Source organism: Macrotis lagotis, chromosome 1 (assembly GCF_037893015.1).
Source record: "Macrotis lagotis isolate mMagLag1 chromosome 1, bilby.v1.9.chrom.fasta, whole genome shotgun sequence".
NCBI lineage: Eukaryota > Metazoa > Chordata > Mammalia > Peramelemorphia > Peramelidae > Macrotis > Macrotis lagotis.
Window position 1 is genome coordinate 660,170,559 of NC_133658.1, and position 26,095 is coordinate 660,196,653.

Genomic DNA, 26,095 nt, shown 5'->3' on the forward strand with positions numbered 1-26,095 from the left:
TTTAGTATAAATACACATATAATAGTAATAGGTTATTAAATTAAATATAATAGATTATATATTAATAGTTAAATTTGTAAACATTAACTAATAAAACATATTTTCAAATACAGACATATTGAATTTATATCTGTGTTGACTATCATGCTTATAAATACAAACCAGAGAAAACAAAGTCAAGAACAATTATTATACAGTAGCAGAAATAGTTGTATTAATGTAACTAACATTATTTAAGTTTAGTATATTTATGTCTGGCCTATGTTGGATTGTTTATGTTGGGGGAGAGGAGACAGGAAGGAGAGAGGGAGAAAAATGTAAAACTCAAAATTTAGAGATAAATGGCTGTTGAAAGCTACTGTTTCATGAAACTAGAAAAATAAATAAATGAAGAGAAAAAATAATTGTATAATTATTGAAAAAAATCTATGCAAGATGGAATTAAAATTTTTTAAAGTAATGTTAAGCCAAAGATGTTAAGATGATACAGTGAATAGTGTGTCGGTCTAGAGTCAGAAAAACCTGGATTTAAATACAGTATCAGATATTTGATTTTGGGCAAAGCAATTAAAAGTGCTGTTTCCTCATTTGCAAAATGACCAGGAGAAGGAAATTGTAAACCACTCCAATAACATTGCCAAGAACATTCCAAATATATGTTAAAGAGTCAAATATGATTGATATCAGTGAAAAAGCAAAAAAAAAAGTAAGGGCTTAATAAAATCTTTTAAAATCATTTACCTTTATAGGGAATATCATGACTTTGCTTCATATCATCTTCACTGAGCTCCATAAGACAATACTTTTCATAGGACATTGAGTTCATTGTCTCAGAAATAGCTCAGCAACAAACTCTTGTACAGCAGATATTAGTAAAGTGTCCAATACTAGGTTGTTTTGTAATACATAAGAGGAAATAACAGAAATAATCTTGTCTAGAATTAGGCAGAAGTGACTATGTATTCAAAACTTAGATACTTTATTAAACCTGTCTTTATATAAATAAAGAATTTTTCTAATTCCCCTATTACAACTCATGAAATCAGGGATGATTAAATATTTGAAAATTCCAAATGCCATCATAATTTGGATAAAAACACTAAAATCACATGACTTGTCAAGCTAAAAATATCTGTTAAAATCAGGTATATCAAAACCAAAATTAACACAAAGATTACTAATCCTTAATAGACAAGTAGTTTCTATTGCTTTCAAAAAAATCCACAAAAATATCCATTTTGAATTTAAATACATTCAAAATCACAGTTAACTACACACACACACACACACACACACACACACACACACACACACAGACACTCACTGTTGTGGCTTGCCTCACCTTGAGGCCCACAGAGACAACCTCCCTTCCAGAGGGAGCCTCCAGCTCACTTTTATTACCGCTTAGCTTCTACATATATACTTTTAGGTCTTCCGGGGTAGACCAAAGAATAATGAGGTAATGGGGGGTGTTCAATCAGGGTGCACATGCAGCGTCTTGCATTACAGGATAAGGCGGTATGTTAAGGGGGAGGTGGTAAAGCACAGTTGTGTTTTGTGCCCCTGGACTGTGGGGCATAATGTCCAACCCCCAAGGTCTCTGTCGCACCTTATCTCTCAGGGCAGCAAGCCAGCTCCTGCCAGGTGGCAGTCTGTTAGAATAGCCTGTGTTCCTACAACACACATAGCAGAGTGACACATACACATATAAATGTGCATATGCAGGAACTCACATATATACAATATCCACACAAACATATATGTATGCACACATAGACAGCACATAGATAGACACACATATTTACATGCAATATATAGGTATATTTGTAAGTGCATATATAGTATTTACATGTATACACATGTAGATTTTTGCATGTGTATGTATTGCTTGTATATACTTATGTATTGTGAGCATATATGTATTTTCATTGCATATTTATGAGTATCATATATGCATATAATAGGTGTAATGCACACATGTATGAACATATTATATGTAAATAGATGATATGGCATATATCTTCATACAAATCTTTCCATTCCTCAAACTCATAAAGAAGTTAAAAGACAATAAAACATTTTTAGAGTTTATTCTGTTTTTTTTGACCTCTGAGTAGATTCATTATTTCTTAAAAATAATATGAATTGAGTCACACATTTTATTAAGTTGTTCATGACATTTGATTCTGTTTTTCTATTACATATAATTTTTTCCATGGTTCTTTTTCTTATTTTCTTATTCTTAATGTTTGTTTGATTATCACCACCAAACATCATCACCATCATCATCATCATTATATTCATAGCACTGCATTGCTTTAGAAAGACTGTTAGTAGACCATAATATCAATGACTTTCTTTGTAAGAAGAAAAAAGATGCTTATGATTGAACTATAATGCCCTGGTCATTTGGTAAGAAAATAACCATGAATAGACAGCATTATGATATATTTGTAACTCTTACTTATTAAAAAATTAAGATAGTTTCTTTTTAATACTAAATAGATGCCCTGTGGAAGATTTTTATAATATATGACAAATAATCATATAAATGAGAACCCACCTTAATGATTTCATGTATCCATTGAAGAATCAAAGTAATTATAAAGTACTAATCATAGTATATGTTATGACAATTCTCAAAGAACTAATTAACATAAAATACTTTAAGCATTTTTATAACCAAGGACTGGTAACTACTCTAAATGTAAATTCAAATCTGATTCAGAAATTTTTTTAGATTGTGATTAATATAATTTATAAAGACAATTAAGTTTGTCAGTCCTTGCACATTACAGAGATGGGGTGTTGAAAGTCAGAGGATAATTAAGTCTCTTGGCCTTCAGTGAACTCAATTATGATCTCACTACAATCAAATTGCTGGATACTCATAAAATGTAGTGAGAGCTTACCTTAGAGCTTATCTAGGATATTACCTTAATCTGAAAAAGTGAATGCCAGAATGGTTATATAGAATATTCAAATTTTGTATATGTAGTTACTTAATTATAGAGCAAGCTTTCAACCCATTTTTCCATAATCCCAGTTACATGTTTTTTTTATTTTACTGTCTTATTATAAACAATACAAATATATAATTTTATATGAAAATAACATCACCAGTTTTTAAGTTTTTCACTGTTCATATTTCACTATATTCATATTTTTAAAAGAATAATTTCATTATTCTTCACTTTACATTTTCTTTCCACATCACAACAATTTTGGGGCACAGCATCACAAAGGATGCTTCTATTTTCCTAAATCTAAATTAAATATTTATTATGGGAATTTATGACTATCAAGTTAACCAAGGAGTCATTTTAATCAACTAGAAATACCTTAAGTTCCAAGATCATGGAATTATTTCTCAAGCACAGTATTTTGTAAAAAAATAAAATTAGGGGTCAACTGTCTGGCAGAGTGGATAGGGCACTGACCCTGGAGTCAGGAGGACCTGAGATCAAATCTAGCCTCAGTTAATGATCACCTAACTGCGTGACCTTGGTCAAATCACTTAATGCCATTGCTTTGCAAAAACTGAAAAATGAATGCATGAATGAATGAATGAATGAAAGAATAAACAAAAAACAAACAAGTAAATAAATAAATAACATTAGATAATTTCACTGACAAGTTTTTTTTTAGAAATAAACTATAGGTGATTTTATGGAATATTATAAAATACTACTGTTCTATAAGAAAACATATATGGGTGGACTCTAGAGAAGTATGGAAAGAATTAAAGGATCTGATGCTGAGTGAAGGGAGCAGAACCAAGAAAAAAATATACACATTAACACCAAATTGTGAGATGATAAACCCTGATGAATGTAGCTCCTCTCAGCAGCTCAGAGAACTAGGAAAACTATGCAAAGCTATGGGTAATGTTATCCCCATCCAGAAGACGAAACACAACACAAAACAAATAAAAATCCTACAGAATCTGAGAACCACTAAGTCACTTTCAAAAATATATTTTATATATTTCTTTCCCTTAATCCTAATTTCTCATACAGAAAAGAGATATCCTATAAACATGCTTATCACAAATGTGTACATCCAATATTAACCTGACTGTTTGGACCTGGGGTGAGAGGGGTGGGAAGGAAGAATGGAAGGAAATTATGTAACTTAAAAATGATACATATACATATGGATGAAAGTTAAAACAAAACAATTTCCCTAACATGTTTTCAGAAAAGTAAAACATCAGTAAAAAAGAAATAAAAGAAATGAACTATAAGATCACATTTAGGTGAGTCTCTGGGATTGCAATACCTAAAAAAGATAGTGTAAACTAATTATCAAATAGCATTGGTCATCATATCAAGGGCTAAAGAAAATCTTTTTATTCCTGAGGTAAAATACAGAAAATGTGGCAAGAGAGTTTAAATGTTTAACTTATACCTCTCTTTTCATTGTTTTTTTTCCTCTGATTATTTCATCTATTATTTGGAAATTGAATTGATGTAGGGCTATATTTAAAACATTCTTGTTAGATAATAATCAATTTTTAATGAAAAGGCAATAACTCTTCTTGAGTTGTTTCTATATTTTATTCAGTCTATGTAGAAAATATTGCTTTATTGGCAATTTTCCTCTCCTTTTTGCCTACATATCTGTCAATAACAAGCAAACAGTGATTCATTTGTGGATGGGTTACCTCATTTCTTCAGCTAGGTTAATAAATGACGCCAAAAATCTTCCCTTTTTTCTTGTTTTCCATTGAGAAAGATTTGTTGGGCTTTTTTGTCCTAGTAGGAGGTTAAAGGTAGAAAGTCTTGATTTATGAATCTTCTCTGTGGCTTCTAGCCTTTTCCTCGTACTTTTTAAAGGTATATGACATGAGGTAGCACACACAATGAAGCTTCTTTCATCTACCAAATCAGTGGGTGTGTCAGCTTTGTAAGAAACAGATAAGCAAATGGCAAGAAAGAATAAGAAATGTATAATTATATTGAAATGTGTTAAAAATGTATATAAGTTGTCAGAGAGTGGAAAAATCAAGAGAATAAAAAACTATAATTATAATACACATGAACAAAGGAGCATATTGCTTTTAAGCCTTTATAGTCAATCAAATAATGAAAAGGATTTATTTTAGTAGGTGGATTCCAAGTGTATATATGTATGTAAGGAATGCAGCAAATTATACAGTTGGAGACACAAATGTTCTGTTCCAACCAAGAGAGGAACTTTCATCCGTTTATAACAGTTTATGTACCTAACTAAGACGGAAAATTCCTTTCTTAGAGATTGGTTATGACAAAGATCAGAAGTTTATTCATTAAAAGAGGTTACAAATATTGATTTGCTTGTGGATAAATATATTATCTGTCATCTCCCAGAGATCTATCATCAAAAAGTTAATTGATATAAGGAGTTTATAAGCCAGAGGACAAGATCCAGAAGGCAGGGGGCAAATAAGAAAAGTGTGAATGCAAGTTTGGCAAGACAAAATATATGGTCCATGTAACACAACAACACAACATATAGAATCGTGTGTGTGTGTGTGTGTGTGTGTGTGTGTGTGTGTGTTTGGGCTTATGAAGTGTTTTTTGTCTCATATTAAGGAATAGTCATTTTCAAATAGAATCAAATATACAAGATAAGTATTTTTAAATGAGCAATTCCCTTGTAGCAATCATTTTCATCAGCCAATCAAAAATATTTATTAAATAATTACCAGGCATGATACATACATTGTGAATACTTTCACATTGTCAATTACGTATTACTTCTTTCCATTTGGTTCATAATTAATCATATGCAGACATTGACAGCAGTTTATCGTTTTCAATCATAAGCATATTATAAGAGAGTGATTTATGTGTGGTCAATAGCATATATTCAACTCTGAATTATTGGCACATTTCCTTTTTAACTAAAATAATATTGCCTAATTGAGACCTGATTTTTTAAAGAGTGGTTTACTGATTGGACAATTTCATAATGACATAGTAAATTTTGTACAGAATGAACAATAATAAAATCAGCCTAATTAGTTTCTACCTAATTATATTTGACTGTTTTTCCCATTTAATAGCTAATATATTCTACATGTGTATGAGGCTTTATTCATTATAAAAAGAAAAAAAATCTACTGATCTTCTAGTAAGGCAAATAGGGCTGGGAGCTATGTTATATATGAAATAAATACCACATAGTCTTAATCATTGTGTAGCTTATACTCCAAGAGACACACAGAAGGAGTGACTGCTGGCCAAGATGATAAAGAGAAGACAGAAACTGTGTTAAGTGCTCCTTGTTCCTCTCAAAAACAACATGAAAGAAACCTCTTAACAGAAATTCGAGGGGCAGCTAGGTGATGCAGTGGATAGAGCACTGGCCCTAGAGTCAGAAGTACCTGAGTTCAAATGAGGCCTCAAACACTTAATAATTACCTAACTGTGTGGCCTTGGGCAAGCCACTTAAGCCCATTGCCTTGCAAAAAAGAAATCTAAAAAAAGAAAACAAACAAAGAAAAGAAATTCAGTCAACAAAACCCCCCAAAAAAAGCTAGGAGTAAAGCATGTACCAACAAGGTCTGTCTCAGGGGACTGTGGGTGAACTTTGAGTGGAGAGAAGAGGGCCAGTGCATGGACAGCAGCTGGGGAAAGCCAAAGGACCAGCCTCAGTTGCAGAAGCTTTGATGAGTGGCAGGTCTGAGAACCAACTTTAGCTACAGAATCTTTGGCTGGGGGAGAGGAGTTTTGGTGAGCCCCAGTCCTGGATGACTGTATTCCAACACAGACAATCACAGAGCATGCCTGGAAAAGAACCAACTGGGCAAGGGACATGTAATCCAGACTTTCAGCAGAGCCATTGTCCCAGAACAAACATTAATAACCTCACCCACACACCCGCTCAAGTTCAGGTGTGGGCAACAGAGTTCACTCAGGGGAAAGGGAGATTAACTCCCTCCTCCAGGGCCCAGTCCATCGTTCAAGGTCAACTCAGACCATGCTGAGGGCCTCAAACATTAGAGAGAATGCAACCAGTGACCCCACTGGCCAGCCCTTGGAATTACTAAGCCAAATGAACAAAGCCTCCAGAGTTTTCAAAAGCAAACCTCTGAAAGCCAGCCTCCCCCCACCTCAAGATCCTGGGAAGATAAAGAAAGGCCAGTAGAAGGAGGGCCCATGGAGTAATACTTAGAAAGAATAGATTCTAACCCAGAGAGATCTAGCACTTCTGATGAGAATAAATATGGGTCTCTAACCCAGAAAAGACTTCCTTGAAGAAATCAGGAAGGAGTTTAAAAATCAGATGGAAAATTGGGATACACTCAAGTCACTGACAGGGGATATATTATATCTGTAAATGCTTACAACAATAAATTAGAGAAAGAGGAAATCAAATAACAAATATGAAACTCAAAGAATTGGAGAAAGAACAGATTAAAACCTCCCAATTAAATAACAAATTAGAAATCCTAAAAATTAATGGAGAAAATAATAAAATTGAAAGCAAGAAAACTATTGAACTAATAAATAAAACTAAGAGTTGGTCTTATGATAAAAGCAATAAAATTGATAAAACTTTGGTCAATTTGATTTAAAAAAAGGAAGAAGAAAATAAAATTGCTAGTATCATAAATGAAAAAGTTGAATTCACTTCCAATGAGGAGGAAATCAAAGTAAAAATTTGGAATTATTTTACCCAATTCTATGCCAATCTAAGTGAAATGGATGAATATTTGCAAAAAAAAATAATTTGCTCAGATTAAATGAAGAGGAATTTAAAAATCTAAATAAGCCAATCTCAGAAAACAAGCCATTATTGAAATCTCTAAGAAAAAACTCTCCAGGACCAGATAGATTCACAAGTGAATTCTATAAAACATTTAAGGAGCAATTGGGTCCAATTCTATATAAACTCTTTGGAAAAATAGGTGAAGAGGACCAATATGGTGCCTATTCCTAAAACAGGAAGAGTAGAAACAGAGAAAGAAAATTATAGACCTATTTCCCTGATGAATATAGATGCAAAATTCTTAAATGAAATCTTAGCAAAACAATTAAAACAAGTAATCACTAGTATAATACATTATGATCAAGCAGGATTTATCCCAGGAATGCAGGGGTTGGTTCAGTATTAGGAAAACTGTTAGTATAATTAATTATATCAATAACAAACCTATGAGAAATCATATGATTATATCAATATATGCTGAAAATGCTTTTGGAAAAATACAGTACCCATTCCTACGAAAAACCCTACAGAGTGTAGGAATAAAGGGATCATTCCTTAGAATAATAAGCAGCATCTATCAGAAACTATAAGCAAGCATTATTTGCAATGGGAATAGACTAAAGGCATTCACGATAAGATCAGGGTGAAATAAGGATGATCATTATCACCACTACTATTCAATATTCTATTAGAAATTTTAGCTTCAGCAATAGGAAAAGAAAAGGAAATGAAGGAATTAGAATTGGGAAATAAGAGACAGAACTCTCACTCTTTTCAAATTACATGATGGTATACCTAGAGAACCCCCAAAAATCATCTAAAAAACTACTGGAAATAATTAGCAACTTTAGCAAAGTCACATGAAATAAAAAACCCTCAAAAATGCTCAACATTTCTATATGTATATATGATCAGCAAAATATAGCAGAAAAACCTAGAAAGAGAAATCCCACTCAAAATAAATTCAGAGAATATAAAATACCTAGGAGTCAACCTGCCAAGGTAGACTCAAACACTTTTTGAAAACAATTGCAAAACACTTTTCACAAAATCAGATTTAAAGAAGTGGGCAAACATCAATGGCTCATGGTTATGTCAAGCTAATATAATAACAGTAACAATTATATCAAAACCAAACTACTTGTTTACTACCCTACCAATCAAAATTCCAAAAAAAATATTTAATAAGTTAGAAAAAAATTAAGTAAATTCATATGGAGGAATTAAAAGTCAAGAATTTCCAGGGATTCAAAGAAAAAAAGTGCATACAGAGGAGGTTTAGCTTTACCAAATCTAAAATTATATTAAAAATCGTCATACATCAAAATTGTATGATATTAGCTTAGAAAGAGAGTTGTGGATCTGTGAAATAGAATAGGTTAAATAGCAGGAAATGATTATAGTAATCCACTGTTTGATAAACCCAAAGAGTCCAGCTATTGGGATAAAAACACTCTCTTCGATGAAAACTATTGGGAAAATTGGAAGTTTGTATTAGAAGACACTTGGATTAATCCAACACTTCACCCTCTACTCCAGGATGGGATCAGAATGAATATAGGAATTAGACATAAAAAACAATTTTATAAACAAACTAGAAAATCAAGGAGTAGTATACCTGCCAGACCTATGGAAAGAGACCTAGTTTATGACCAAGGATGAGATGGAGAACATCATTAAAAAAATTCGATAATTTTGATTACATTAAATTAAAAAAGCTTTGTAAAGATAAAACCTCTATAAACAAGTTCAAAAGCAATGTAATAAATTGGGAGACAATTTTTACAACTAGTATTTCTGACAAAGGATTCATTTCTAAAATATACCAAGGGGCAGCTAGGTGGTGCAATTGATAGAGCACCAGCCCTGGAGTCAGGAGTATTTGAGCTCAAATCCAGCCTCAGACACTTAATAATTACCTAGCTGTGTGGCCTTGGGCAAGCCACTTTACCCCATTGCCTTGCAAAAACTAAAAAATAATTAATTAAATGAATGAATGAATGAATGAATGAATAAAAAATAAAATATACCGAGAAATGAGTCAAATTTTCAAAAAATAAAAGTAAAAAAGCAAGCCATTCCCTAATTCACAAATGCTCAAAGGATATGCACAGGCTATTTACAGATGAGGAAATGAAAGTCATCCATAGTAACATGAAAAGGCTCTAAATCACTACTTATTAGAGAAATGCAAATTAAAGCATCTCTGAGGTACCACCTCACACCTCTCAGTGAGGCCAATATGACCAGAAAGGATAATGATCAATGTTGAAAGTGATATGGGAAATCTGGGACACTAATTCATTGTTGGTGGAGCTGTGAACTCATCCAACATTTCTGCAGAGCAATTTGGAATTATGCCCAAAGGGCATCAAAAATGTGCATAACTTTTACACTTGATCTTAGCCAAAAGGCCGAGAAGCAATTGTGCATAACTTTTGGTCCAGAAATAACACTACTGGGTCTCTAACTTGAAGAGATTATGAAAAAGGGTAAAAACCTCACTTGTACAAAAATATTCATTGCAGCCCTGTTTGTGGTGGCAAAGAATTGGAAAGTAAGGGAATGTCCTTCAATTGGGGAATGTCTTAACAAACTGTGTTGTATGTATGTCATGGAAAACTATTGTTCTATTAGAAACCAGGAGGGATGGGAATTCAGGGAAGCATGGAAGGATTTTCATGAACTGATGCTGAGCAAGATGAGCAGAACCAGAAGAACACTGTACACCCTAACAGTACCATGGGGGTGATGATCAAATTTGATGGATTTTCTCATTTTATTAGTGCAACAATCAGGGGCAATTTTGTGCTATCTTAGTTGGAGAAAATCATATGTATCCAGAAAAAGAATTGTGGAGTTTGCACAAAGACCAAAAACTATTACCTTCAATTTACAAACAAAAAGCTATACTTTATTAAGTACTTTTGCTGTCTTTTATCCTTTATTTTTCTTCTGTAAGGTTATGATTTCTCTCTTATCACATTCAACTTATAACAATGTATACCATGGAAACAAGGTAAAGACTAACAGACTGCTTTCTGTGTGGGGTTGATGGAGAGAGAGAGAGAGAGACAGACAGACAGACAGACAGACAAGAATGGGGAAAAACTATAAAACTCAAAATAAAATCTTCCTTTTAAAAAAAGAGACACACATAAATACCCTTTTTTGCATATATATCCTCACTTTGCTCTCACTTAATCCCACCCCATCATATTGACATATGAAAATTTGATCCAGCAGTTTCTACTGTTCTCAAAAGTCATCCTCCTCCTAATATTATGCTTTGTGTCCCCTCCACTAGAGTGCTGCTGTTCTTTAAATATATAATTAAGCTATTGAAAGTTCCAATATTTTTCTACAAAGTAGAATGCTCATTTTACATGTTGCTTTATTGCATTTATTTATTTATTTATTCTGACTACAAATGCTCCAAAAATGTTTTCAGACTTTTCAATTTTTTTAATAAAAATAACATTACAATAAAAAAATGAAAAACATAATGTTTGTCTGGTTTAAAGTTTTTTTGTCTATTACAGAAAGAGAAAATGATTACAATTTTTTTTCTTCCCAATGTTCACCTGCTTCAATTAGAGATCTAGAACTGAAGTCAAGGACAGTCTCTTCTCTGAGCTTCAGGAAAGTATATACAGTTCTTTTTTTTTACCTTGTAGCCAGAACATTTTATTTTTTTATTGAAAATTTATTCTCATGCAATGTTTTGTACTTATAGATCTGTTTTCCTATCTCTCGTCATTACTAAAATATTCTTGCTGTAAGAGTAAATATAATCCCCCCTCCCCTCATAAAAATAAAAAAAAATCTCATGAGAAATAAAATGTAAGAGAAAAAATGTTTCAGTCTGTGTTTAGATAATATCAGCTCTGTCTCTGGGGTGAATCAGATTTTTTTTTTAAAGAAAGAGTTTATTTATTTTGAGTTTTACAATTTTTCCCCCATTCTTGCTTCCCTCACTCTACCCCCCCACAGAAGGAATTCTGTTAGTGTTTACACTGGTTCCAGGTTATACATTGATCTCAGGTGAATGTGATGACAGAGAAATCATATATTTAAGGAAGAAAAATAAAGTATGAGATAGTAACATTACAAAATAACTTAATGCTTTTTTTTCTAATTTGACAGTAATAGTGTTTGGTCTTTGTTCAAAGTCCATAATTCTTTCTCTGGATATGGATGGTATTCTCTATTGCAGATAGTTAAAAATTGTTCCTGCTTGTTACACTGAAGGGAAGAGCAAATCCATCAGGGTTGATCATCACCCCATGTTACTGTTATGATATACAATGCTTTTCTGATTCTGCTCATCTAGCTCACAATCAGTTCATGCAAAGCTGTCCGGACTTCCTTGAATTCCCATCCCTCCTGGTTTCTAAGAGAACCATAGTGTTCCATGACATCGATATAACACAGGTTTTTAAGCCATTCTCCAATTAATGAACATTCACTTAATTTCCAATTATTTTGCCACCACAAACAGGGCTGCTATAAATATTTTGTACAAGTTATCTTTTTACCCTTTTTAACATTTTCTTCAGGGTATAGACCCAGTAGTGGTGTGACTTGGTCAAAGGGTATGCACATTTTGTTTCCCTTTGTGCATAATCCCAAATTGCTCTCCAGAAATGAAAGGTGAGTTCACAGCTCCACCAACAATGTATTAGTGTCCCAGATTTCATGCATCCATTCTAACATTGATCATTATCCTTTCTGGTCATATTGGCCAGTCTAAGAGGTATGAGGTGGTATCTCAGAGATGCTTAAGTTTGCATTCCTGTAATAAGTAATGATTTGGAGCAATTTTTCATATGACTATGGATTGTTTTGATTTCCTCAGCTGTTAATTGCCTTTGCATATCCTTTGACCCTTTGTCAATTGGGGAATGGCTTGTTTTTTCGAAAATTTGACTCAGTGCTCTGCATATTTTAGAAGAGTCCTTTGTCAGAAATACTAGTTGCAAAAACTGTTTCCCAATTTACTACATTTCTTTTGTTCTTGGTTACAGTGATTTTGTCTGTGCACAAGCTTTTTAATTTAATGTAGTCAAAATTATCTAGTTTGTTTTGAATGATGTTCTTTATCTCTTCCTTGATCATAAACTGTTTCCCTTTCCATTGATCCAAAAGGTAAACTACTGCTTGATCTTCTAGCTTGCTTATAATATTTTTTTATATCTAAATTCTATAACCACTTGGATGCTATTTTGGTATACGGTGTGAGGTATTGATCTAATCTAAGTTTTATCCATACTAACTTCCAATTTTCCCATCAGGTTTTATCAAAGAGAAAGTTTTTATCCCAGTAGCTGGAATCTTGAGGTTTATCAAACAGCAGATTAATATAATCTTTTCCTGCTATTGTACCTATTCTATTCTCAGTTTTGTGGACCAATGCTTTATATTACAATTTTAGATCTGGTAATGGTAAGTCACCTACTTTTGTACATTATTTTCACTGAATTCCTGGAAAGTGGCTTGCCCAAGGCCACACAGCTAGGTAATTATTAATTGTCTGAGGCTGGATTTGAACTCAGGTACTCCTGACTCCAGGGCTGGTGCTCTATCCACTGTGCAAACTAGCAGCCTCCACTTACCACTTTTTCTAACTCATTAAAGTAATTTTTTGGAATTTTGATTGATAGCGTGCTAAACAATTAGTTTAGTTTTGTAAGAATTGTAAATTTATTATATAAGCTCTCCCTATCCATGAACAGTTGATATTTGCGTAGGTATTTAAATCTGATTTTATTTGTGTGACAAGAGTATTATAATAGTTTTCAGAAAAGATTTTGATTCTGCTTCACAGGTAGACTCTCATCTATTTTATTTTGTCTGAGGTTATTTTGAATGGGAATTCTCTTTCCAACTTTTTCTGCTGTATCTTGTTAATCATATATAGAAATGTTGAGGATTTGTGAGGGTTTTTTTTATATCCTGCTACTTTGATAAAGTTACTAATTATTCCTAGTAGTTTTTAGGTTATCTTTTGGGATTCTTTAGGTAAGCCATCATGTCATCTGCAAAGACTGAGAGCACCCTATTGGGTGCTTATATATTTAGTATTGAAATTACTTTATTGTGTATGGTACCTTTTAGGAGGATATAGTTTCCTTCATTATCTTTTTTAAGGCTATCTATTTTTGCAACTGCTTTGTCTGATATTAGGATTGTTACCCCTGCTTTCTTCACTTCAACTGAAGCGAAATTTATTTTGCTCCAACTTTTTACCTTTACTCTTTATGTATCTCTCCGCTTCAAATGAATTTCTTGTAAGCACCATATTGTAGGATTATCATTTTTTAATCCACTCTCTATCTGCTTATGTTTGAAGGGAGAGTTCATCCCATTCACATTCAAAGTTATAATTACTAATTCTTTATTGCCCTCCATGCTATCTTCACTCTGTTTGTATTTTTCCCCATTTTTCACTTTATCCATATTCCCCAGTGTTTTGTTTCTGAATGCCACCACCTTCAGTGTATTTGCCTCCTTGTATCCAGCACCCTCCCCTTTTTACCCTTTCCCTTTTCCCCTTCTTTCCTTCCTTCTGTTAGTTCCCCTTTTTCTGCCCCCTCACCCTCCCACTTCCCCTTTTCCCCTTTAAATGCCTGAAAGGTAAGATAAGTTTCTTAAATTGATTAAGTGTGTCAAATTAACTTTAAGCCAAGTCTTTTGAGATGAAGATTTTGGTGCTTCTTACCTTCTCCATAGCTCACCTTAATTACAATAGGTCTTTTGTATCTCTGGATGTAATGAAATTTACCCCATTCAATCTCCCTCCAATCTCCCTTCTCCTTACTACCCCCCCCTTTAAGGAGGCATTGTTTTTTTTCAATCATTCTGTCTAAGTCACAGAAAAGTTATTAGTGTCCATCACTTCCAGCTATGTATATTCCCTCTAACAGAGTTACAATTCTCAACAGTTATGACACTCTTTCTCCCAAGTGGATAGTTTAGCCAGTTTAATCTTGTTGTATAGCAGTTTATTTATTTATTTGTTTGTTTGTTTGTTTGTTTATTGCCTTTTCATGTGTCTCTTAAGCCTCTTGATTGATGTCTAAATTTTCTATTTACCTCTGGTCTTTTCTTTATGAAATCTTGGAAGTCTCCCATTTAATTAAATGTACATATATCTTTTTCCATTGAAGAGATGGTTCTACTTTGTCAGGTAGTGGATTCTTGGCTGCATTCCAAGCTCCCTTGCTCTGCAGAATATCTCATTCCAGGCCCTTTTATCCCGTAATATTTCTGCAACTAGGTCCTTTGTAATCCTTCCTGTGATCCTTGGCATTTAATTTTTTTTTTTTCTTTCTGGCTGCTTGTAGGATTTTTTTCTGTTATCTGATAGTCCTGAAATTTGGCCACACCATTCCTTGGTATTTTCATTTTAGGATCTCTTTCCAGAGGAGATTGATGTATTCTTTCAATAATTATTTTGCTCTCTGATTCCATGATATCAGGGCAATTTTCCATCACTAAATCCTGTACTATTACATATATGCTTTTTTTCCTTTTCAGTGTTCTCAGGAAGGCCAATAATTCTCAGATTCATTGCTTCTTAATTGATTCTCAAGGACAGTGGCTTTGCTGATGAGTTATTTTATATTTTTTCTGTTTTTTTTCAGTCTTTTGGTTATGTTTAACACAATGTTGTTGTCTCATGAAGTCATTATTTTCCACCAATTCCTTTTGTTTTTTTTAGAGAAGATTTTTCTTTCTTCATGTTTTGCAACTGTTTTTCAAATTGGTCTATTCTATTTTTGAAGGACTTTTCTATTTGCCCAAATGTAATTTTGAGAGAATCATTTTCTTTTTGCATTTGCCCAACTGAAAATCTGAGATATTCTCATTTTTTATTTGTCCAGTTGTTTTTTTTCCAAGGGTTTGTTTTCTTGTTGTGAGATGTTAATTTTCTCTTGCAAAATGTTAATTTTCTCTTGAGGTTCTTTTCCCAATTTTTCCAATTGGCTTTTATACTCCTTCCTTGTTTCTTCAAGGAAGTCTTTCTGGGCTGAAGACTCATTCATATTCTCCTCAGCAGTGCTAGATCTCCCTGGATTAGGATCTCTCTCCTCTAAGTATTTCTCCATGGTCCCCCCTTTTCTCTGGCCTTTTATCATCTTGTGTTGGGGGAGGCTGGCTCTCAGAGGTTTGCTTTTGAGGATCTTAGAGCCTTTGTTCATTTGGCTTTGTAATTCCAAGGTTCAGCCAGTAGGTGATGCTAGCTGCTTTATCTGGAGTGTTTGAGGTCCTCAGCAGCAGGGTCTGAGTTGACCTTGAAAACTGGACTGAGACTGGACTGAGGGAGTTAATCTCTTTCTGTTTTGTGAGCTCTGCCACCCTGACAGGTTGGGGTAGGGGGGTTGTTTATTGTTTGTTCTGGGCAAAGGATTCTGCCTAAAGTATGTAGCTCAGGTCCTTGGACCATCTGGTTGTTCTCCAGGCTGCTCTGAAACTCTGTGCTGGAATTCACCCTCCTGCAACTCTTCTCCCACAGCCAAAGACACTAAAACTGTATCTTACATCCACCATTCACTAAAATCTCCATGGCTGAGGCTAACCCTCTGGCATCCTCCAGCTGCCTTCACCAGCGCTGATCCTCTGCTCTAGTCTCCAGGTTCACCCACGTTCCCCTAAGATAAACCTTCTTGGTAGGTGATCTTCTCCTAGCTTCCCTTTCTGGGTTTTTTTGTTTGAATTTCTATTAAGAGGTTTTTCTCATATTTCTGAGGGGAAAGAAAGAACGCTATCACAGTGTCTGTCTTCTCTCTGCCATCTTGGCTGGCTACAGTTCTAGTTTATTGATGGATTAAGCTGTAGACTGGTGGACAGAATCATATGTCCTTGACTTATATCTGCAAGGAAAGCATGATGGACTTGTGGAATGGCAATTGAGAAATAAAAATTAAAATGCTTTTTTAAGAAGAAATAAGTTTGTAATATATTCTAAAGTTTTCATAAAACAAAACAAAACAAAAAAGTCACATAAAAAACTGTCCAGCTTAGCTTTGTTTACTTTTGTCATTGCTTCTGTTCTCTTTAGTGTATTCAAAAATGTTTCAATGTTCTCTTTGGTAGGAATGGGGTGAAAGGAGATAGCATAATGATTACAAATTCACTTGCCCCAAAACCACTTCTGCCAATTAAAAAAATTGGAAGAAACAGAGGAAAGAAGAAAATCCTTGTAACAAATAAAGCTTGCAAAGTAATTCTAGAAATACAACTCTACTGTGCCTATTTCTTAGTATCATATTTGCATGTCTTCTTTGTCAAGACTTAAGTACCAACAACATTCCTCTTCCTAGTTTTTATTTAGACTATGATTGTTTATTGCATTGAGTAATCATAGTCCTTAAGAATTTCAAAGTTGGGCTTCTTTAGTATTAATATCTTTATATAGCTATTGCCCAAGTTCTATTCACTTCATTCTAGGTCAGTTCATGCTTACTACCCAAGATTCTCTGAAATTGCTTCATCAATTTTTATGATAAATAAAATTTGATTACATTCAATTTTTGTTTAATCCATCTCCAAATGGGTAAAAAACAATTTAAGGCAGTTCCTTAGACTCTAGTTATTTGCTCTGACCCCAAGACTGTACTTTAATTCCCTCTACAGATTAAGGAAGGATGAACTTGCAATATTAACTCAGTGTGTTATGCCTTTTCCTTAACCTCCTCTCTAATCTCTGCAGTTTTTATATACAGTATGATATATATTTCTAGTAAACTGTGTTGTCTTTTGGATGTGTCAAATTATTATTATCAAGTGCTTCTTAACATGTCTTTTGATTGGTTAATTATCTGTTTGAACTTTCCTCACAGACTTTTCTTCCACTATCAGTCAAGTAACCATGGCACACTACCAAAGCCTGGCGAGCATTATCATATGTTAATTTGTGATTGGCAATCAGGTACATCCTAACCTGTCTCTCAAAGGGTTACTCATCAATGTGGTCTTTCCTCTTAAACTTTCCAGCTTTAACTTTTGATGTATTCATCAGTATGATGCAATTGACAATTGTTTAAAGTTAGGCCATTGTCAGCTTGCCATTCAAAGGAAGGTACTATACTCACTCTCATCAGATGTCTCTTGAACTGTGATGTTTTCCCAGACTTGAACCCTCTAATTAATCCTTTCCAAAGAAAGGATTAACAAAGAAAAGATAACTCTCTAGGCCTTCCTTCAGCTTCTCCAATTTTATTGCACATGACACCTCATGGTGTCACTCCAGATTCAGGGTTATAAAATCGACTCTCTTTCAAAAGGTTGAAGGCAACTAAGTCCATTACCTATCTCTTCATAAAGATGTTCACTTATCTTTCAGGAATTACTTACCCATGTTTAATTGCTCTTCATGTGGAACCTATCTTCACTTTGGTCTTCAAATTTCTCATTTGAATATTTGCTATTACCACCTAAATCTGCACCCATGGCAGCTCCACTGGCGACCACACCCTATGCTTCCAGGACCATGACAGTTGTACTCCTGCTTTTTCTGACCTATCTCTTGAAGAGACTCAAAAGTAAGCACCCTCATCTCTTCCTGTGCAACTTGTCTACTGCCAGCAATGATGCTACAGTGCCTTACATTTTCAGAGCTTGTTGATTTGGGAAGTTAGTTGTTAATGAACTCCTTAGCAGATTTCAACTTCCATGATAACCATTCTTCAGTCCATATCACCCAACACCTTTTCTTGCATCTGATGAGCCTCAGCATTCAAAGTCTTAAACTGGCATTCAGTTAATACTGCAGCTCTGGTTCTGATTAGCAAACGTGATGCACCAGGCACTCACATTCCATGTTCAGTCCAAGCCAGCCAAACAGGATCCTTAACCATTTAATTTTTGAGAAAAGGTTGAGCTTCTTTCAGTCCCAAGATTTCTAATCATTTGCTTGACTGGTTAAAAGTGTATACCAGACTGTGCCATCATGATAATCCAGTCCTGTGCAAGACTGCCACCTAGCCTGAGAGAATCTTAAGAGGGAAACAGCCACTAGATGGTTCAATTTTCTTTTGCCCCTGTAGCCAAGGCAAATGACACTTTTGCATGTCAGGACTACTACAGGCCTTCATCACAGTTTTTTCTGGCTTTTTTTATCTCTTCACTTTGACTGTTAATCTAATAGATCTGAGCAGTTTTATTTTTTCATATATTCATGGATTTTAGAAAGTTTAACTCTTCTTAAAATGCATTCTCTTCAGGTATTTTTATTGTTATGATTTCTTTTATGTTTTCTCAATGTTTTGATTTTACCCTATTATTTCTGAATGTCACTGCCATCATTGATTTACTTTTAGTCTACTATAGATTTAAGGGATCTATCATTTAGATGTTTTCCCTTCTAAGTCACATAATTGTTGCTGCAAATTTTTTCTTCTAGTTTTAATTTTATTTTATAATTCTTGCTTTATTTTTTCCTAGATATTCATTGTGGAAACTTGATTTTTATTTGTCTCTGAATCCATGCTTATAGTTATAGAGTAGTCCTTCTCGTTTTAGGTGGCAACTGCATATATGCAATACAATTTAAAATTATTTGATGCTTTCTTAGATTTACTCATATTTCCAGCTTTCAGTGCCTGAATTAGAATATTTTTCTAGGACTAGATTTCTCTCCAACTCAGGTTTTGGGTAGTTGAGTGAATGTCCTTGTTTAAATTTATCTTTGCATTTCGTGTTTTATGGAACATTTCCTTCAGCATTCCATGCTTTAATTATCAGTGACTGTGACGCAAAAAAAAATAGAGCCATCACTTCTTTATGTACCCTGTGATATAGATTATAGTATATAATAGGTTAAACTCAAGAGCAATTACATGTTCCATTGTTATCTGCTTACATATAATATGTTTCAATGTGCTATTGCTTTCCCTATTTTTTGTTCAAAAGTTATTGTTTCTTAAAACAGAAATAATACAGAAGCAAAATAAAATCTGCATAAATATGCAACTTTTCTATTATCTACTCTTATCCCCCAAAATAACTTAAAAGACACCCCAATAAACAAACACTTTTCTTGTCCAATAGTATTGAATACTTTTTAATTTCATACTTCTGACTCTTTTTAAAGAGGACCATGATACTCTGGATATCACATTTTGTTTTTCCTTACTTTTCTGATGATGACTGGGGAGGAGAGGGGAGAAAATGATTTCTTTTGTCAATGTGATTAAAGTAAGCATGAATGGCTTGCTTTGCTTAGTATCTTATTAAGAATTAAAACTAGAATTTGGAGGAGGTAATTTTAGTCTTAATATAAAAGGAAAAAGAAATCTACCAACCAATTTTGACCATCCACTAGAATCAGGAAATTGTTGGCTCCTTTGTCACAAGAAACCTACAAGTGAAGTCATTCCAGTTTTGTTTTGTTTTGTTTTGTTTTGTTTAATTTGAAATTAGAAGTGGTAAATCAATGTCCAGTGCTTTACTATTGGTCTAATGTAGACAGATTTTCCTTTATTCTTTGTCAGAACAATTTATTATCATAGTCTTAGAATTCTGTTGTTGAGAGCTTCTCATCTTTTTTTGATCAACTTCCTCTCAACCTTTTGATCAACTTTTGATCAACTTAAGGCAATAATTTCTATGGATCCTTACTTCTTTTAAATTAGAGTATTCTGAAATCTAGTGTTTGCTGGGAATATTCTGACTATTCCTTAATTTTTTTTCTTTTTAGCATGATTTTTAGGATATAATATTCACCTCTCCTAAAGATTAGTATTATCCTTTTAGCAAAAAATTTCTATATATTTTGTTCAGAATTGGGTGATGCATGTTAGGTCACTTTGTTGATCCCTCAACATATTAAATAATTAAATTATGATGAAATGATGGAATTATTTTAGGCCAGTCATAGAGAGACAGTTCCTTGAAACTGTAAAAAACTCCATGCATATTAAAAAACACAAACTTCAATTAAAAAATTGAATTATAGAGTTGGAAGTATGCTGCTTTTTGAATCAGATGGTTAAGATGTTACCTGTGACATTTGTTCTTATAGCTATCATTTGGAAATTTCTTAGCATTAATGGGTCTGAGAATCTGGAAGTAGCTATGAATTTGCAATGAACTTTGAAAATAATGATAGGTCATCAGTTTTTGAGATGTTTGGACAAAGTCAAATATTTCAAGACATTTTCCTCAGTCTGAATCCCAGGAAAAGTTTCTGGCACCAGACAGAAGTGCTGCCTTATTAAAATCTATTTGTTGTCCCACTCTCATCCAAGATTTTATTACCACTATATTCAAAGTAACTCAAAATTGTATGAAACTTGTCTAAGAAATCTGCATATGATTAGGTGCAAATCTTTTCATTCTAAGAATGAAGTCTTAGAGCATATAAAATATGACAAACACATTTGTACAAGGACTACTTATTGTGAGGAGATAGAGTGTGCCATTTTTCGCACAGTAGCATCCACTCACTATGTCCTATCATTGTCTTTGCCTCACTTCCTGTCCCATATTTGATACCAAATTCTACTTCACCATTATTTTATCCTATATGAAAGAAATTTTAGTTTTCTGATTAAGATTTTACACTTAAATGTCTCAAGTATTATATTTATTAAGGGTATCCTTTGGTTCTAAGTTACTTATCAGCTACCCAACCTAGTAGATAGAATTCACCTTGGAGTTAGGAATATTTTTTTTCAGAAAGATCTGAGTTTAAATGCTACCTCAATTATCTCTCAGCTATGTCATCCAGTTCTCTTAATCTTAGCCTCCTGATTTGAAAGTGGAATAAATGGTACACCAGTTTCATAGAGTTGTTGTTGAAGGTCAAAAAATGTAGCATGTGAAAACAACCTTGCAAACCTCAAAATTCTATATAAAAGTTTGCACATCACAAGAGAGTATCTATAAGAGTTGTGTAGAGAGAATTGGCTGCAGCAACTTGTAAATCATGGCATGATTTAATTGCCTAAGTTAGACACAAATTTACCATATGCACTGTATGGCAAAAGATGAAGGGATGGCATTTTTCCATTTACAAGTTAGGATCATGTTATTCAGAAGTCAGTAGATAACTAATCTCAATATTTCTTTTATTAGGTTAATCTAATGCTTTTCATTTAACAATTCTTTGTTGGTTGGCACGTATGCCTTAAATTAATTATATTCATTTTTCATCACCCATGTGAATATGTTTCTCAAGTTTTATCTTAAGAGCAAAAGGGGGGGATAGGAGAGATCACAGAATAAAGTGAAACCCAAGGTGTTTGATGTGAAGGCAAAGGATATTCAAATATATATAATTCATCCCATCTGCTCTTCCCATGATATTACCATGTGATCTTGAACCTATAAGAGTGAAAAACACAAAACAGAATAGGAATTTCCTAGCTCTGTGTTGACAAGCATCAAGTACTTCTTTCCACCCATATTAACCTATCTTGGAAATTACTACTCAATTTATTTGCTTCTCTAATGGTCTTCCCTGGTTAAGGGGGTAAATATGGGAGGAAGGCATGTTTCATTTATTTTGTGTGTGTATATGCAATAGGACATGTTGCTAGAGCCTGCATTTATAAGGTCAGGTTGATGACATCCATTTAAAAGACCGTTCATCTAGAATTTCTAAACCTTTAAGTGGGATCAGGGTTAAAATCCAGAAGACAAAAAAGTATAAGTAACCTGTGCCAGATACATTTCCCTGAAGCAATTTCAGAGGAATTAAAAAAATAATTTGCTCAAGTGGAATTATATAGAGAATTTGAGATAGCCAAAATTTAATTACAATAGCTGGAATTTGGCCAGAACTCCAGAGTTAATATTTCTATTACAAAAAGTGCCATGGTGGGGCGCCTGGGTGCATAGTGGATAAAGAACCAGCCTTGGAGTCAGGAAGGAGTACCTGGGTTCAAATCCAGTCTCAGACACTTAATAATTGCCTAACTGTGTGGCCTTGGGCAAGCCATTTAACCCCATTTGCCTTGCAAAAAACAAAAGTGCAGTGGGATATTTAATGATGAGAATGGTCAATAGATCTGGCAATTCTAATTTGTTTTGAATTATTCCTAATGTATGCTTTAAAAGTGGCTTTCAAGGGAGAAGGTTTCATAGAACTTTTTCAAAGAGCCATGTAAATTTTTTAAATTTTGAAAAAAAAATTTACTTTCTCAGACCTGGAAGACCCTGGGAATTTACTATTCTAAAAGAAATCTGAAATGGTCCAAAATCATTCTCATTATGTTGTTTGCATTTATAGAAAACCAATGCCCTTCTTTCCTTAATGGTAAAATTTCACCTTGGGACTATATTTTTATTTTAAAAAATCTTGCTTGTTCAAGATTAAAAATGAAGAATATAAGTTATACTTTCTTTGTGATTTCTTATACCTTCCCACACATATATAAAGTCATATAAGCAAACATAAATCCAAATCTCCATATTGTTCTTTTTTTTCTTTTTTTCAGGCTTTTCTTGGGGGGGAGCAAGACAATAGGGTTAAGTGAATTGCCCAAGTTCACACTCTTAGGTAATAATTATCTGTGATCAAATTTGAACTCAGGTTCTCTTGAATCCAAGACTGATGCTCTATCCACTGTGCCACCTAGTTGCTCCCATGAAGCTGTTTCTTAAAGGCCCACAGATGACTCAACAGCCTTGGCTTATGGATCTTTGTATTTCCTAGATTTACTTCTTGACCACCAAATTACTCAATATTTTGTTCCAATGAAGACGTTTTATTCTTGATTGACATGGTTGAGATGCCTCTGTCTACCATTTTTACACATTTATAAATGATAAATCATTACAAAATATGTTGAAGTTTTGTATGGCTTATTAGCAAAGACTGATGAAGGTGATCCAAAAGTGAGATGTGACTTTTTGATACTCTGAGATCATGTAATCCCATGCTAAATTGGACATAAACATTTCATAAACTTCCTGGTTAGCATTTCATTGGCATTCAATGATTCTACTACACACAGGGAGCTAACCTATCTAAAGTCATTTTGTCCTTTCCTCTTCATTGTGTTTTTCCACTTCATTCCATTGTCCAATAATGTGTTATTTTAAGTTTACTTCAATTACAAAGTTTATAATCCTTTAAATTAAAGAAAGAAAATTGGTTAATTATATTTCATCTAGTTTAGGCAAATAAGTCTTTAACATAATTAAAACAAAAGTTTTAATAGCAAAATATGTCTAGGTCAAATACTTTTAAACAAATACAGAAATAAATACAAAATAAAATAAATTGAATAAATACCTAAATTTAGCAAAAATCCATGTGAAAAACAAAGTACAAGCTTTCCTTTCTTAAAGATTTCCATTTAATAAATCAATTTCTTTAGGATTGCCCTTACTTGTCACTTATGTGAATATCACTGCACATACAAGTCACATATAATATGTTTATCAGGAAATTTTGAAACTCCTCAGTCTGACATTTAAGGGATTTATTTGATCCCAATATAATATAATAGAATCTTATCTCCTCACCTCACCCTCCTCCAAAATTTAATATTTCTGGTTAAAAAGTGTGTGTTATCATCACCTCTATTTCTTTCTCCCTCACCTCCATATAAAGTCATTTGCTTTCTTGTCCATGATGTTGAAAGAGATTTTTAATCCAGTATAAATTGACCTAGATGATTCCTTATATTTCATGTAAAAGATTTGATGAAGCCATTTGACCTCCCTATGCATTTAGCAAGCAAAAATATATATTTTCTTCCTTGCTCACATTGTTGTTATAAAGCTCCATCTAAAGCACAAAAAGAGAAGTAAACATTTACCAATCACTCCCTCATCCTGTTAAATCAATATTTTTAATTCTCTCTCTCGATAGATAGATAGATAGATAGATAGATAGATAGATTTCTTTTTAAAACGAATTGACTAAAAGCACCATGAATGATATACTTTTACATTGAATTTTCTCAGCACATATAAATAAGTGATCAGGCTGTTTGGATTGGCAATGCTAAGATGTAATTCTATCCATGAGTGAGACAGATTTAAGATATTATACAGAGATTATACAAGGTCAATCTCTACATCTCAGTTTCTGACAGAAAACTGTTTTTGTCATTCATTCATAATCAGTCTTGGTCCTGAACCAGGAGGGCTATTATAATATTTTTTTGTAAACTGACAAATGGTACATAATTTGCTTATTTAAACATAGAAAAATAAAAAAAGAAAAGAAAAGGAAATAAATGCTTTTATGTATCCTTTCAATTGCTCATTTATCTTATTCACATGAAGGGCCCAAACTAAGGTACAAAGTACTTTTCCAGGTGTTGGGACTTCTAAGACAAAAAAATGATACAATCTTGACTCCAAGGAAATTACAAACTGGATATTAAATAGGAGAAATGAATTAACTAATATTTTAGCGTATTCAAAAATAGTATTGCAATTGAAGGAAATATATATATTTTCGGTGTTGTTGGAAGATGCACAAAAATGGAGAGATAATGACAATAACAATGCCACAAAGCTACAACATATGCCTATGATAAGTAGGCAGATCTGATAATCTTAGGGATGCACTATCTGTATATGTTGCAATTTTGAAAGTTGTCTAAGAATCTAATATTTTTTCAATCATTAACTCTCCAACACGAGTTAAGCAATGGATGATAGACTTTATTACCTGGAATTCTTGGGAAGTTTTTCTCAGGATCAAATCAACTTTTCCATTCCTCTTTCCCTCTCCCCAGCATTATGAACTCCCTACTAAATGTACACAAACACATCTCCAGGAAAGAGGGTGCATTTTGTAATGTGAGAAAAGAAGTTACTTCAAGATGGCAAATTATTTTGACTGGTAAATTAAAATACTTGGGATAGTGATCCCTGCCTGCAGAAAAGAAGAATTTATTTGCTACTTATTTAAGGAAACTCTTCCTATAAATGTGAAATGTCTCAAAATGGAATACTTCAATAAATAGTGGATTCCCTATACCTTGTTGTCTTCAATTAACTATTCCCCTTGGAGGGGAATGTAGAGGATTTCTTACAACGGATATATTAATAGGGATAGCTAGTCTACTGAATATTGGGCTCAATTACCTCTGAGGACTCTTTCTACTTTGAGATTCTTTGATTTTATGAATAATTGAGTGAAGGATCAAGTATCCTTCATTGTCTTTTTGGTTGATAAGTTCTCATGTGTTTTTCCCAAATAGTAATAATTCCCAAAATGAAGACTATTTCCTTACCTAGGAGAGCAACAGGATAAAACTAAAAATTAACTTCAATGCTACAAAGGACCATTGAGGATATGAAGTCCAAATCTTATGTTAACTCTGTCCTTTCCTACTTGGACAAGTGTAATGTCCTACTTATATTTTCTTCAAATTGTCCTTTTTATTTCATACTTCATATTATCTTCTGTAATATACTTCTTTAC

General features: G+C 33.4%; 1 pseudogene; it reads right to left on the bottom strand.

Annotated features, from left to right (window-relative positions):
• Positions 1-9,996: 9,996 nt before the first annotated feature.
• Positions 9,997-10,124, bottom strand: LOC141510786 (U2 spliceosomal RNA; annotated as a pseudogene).
• Between the last annotated feature and the right edge of the window lie 15,971 nt (positions 10,125-26,095).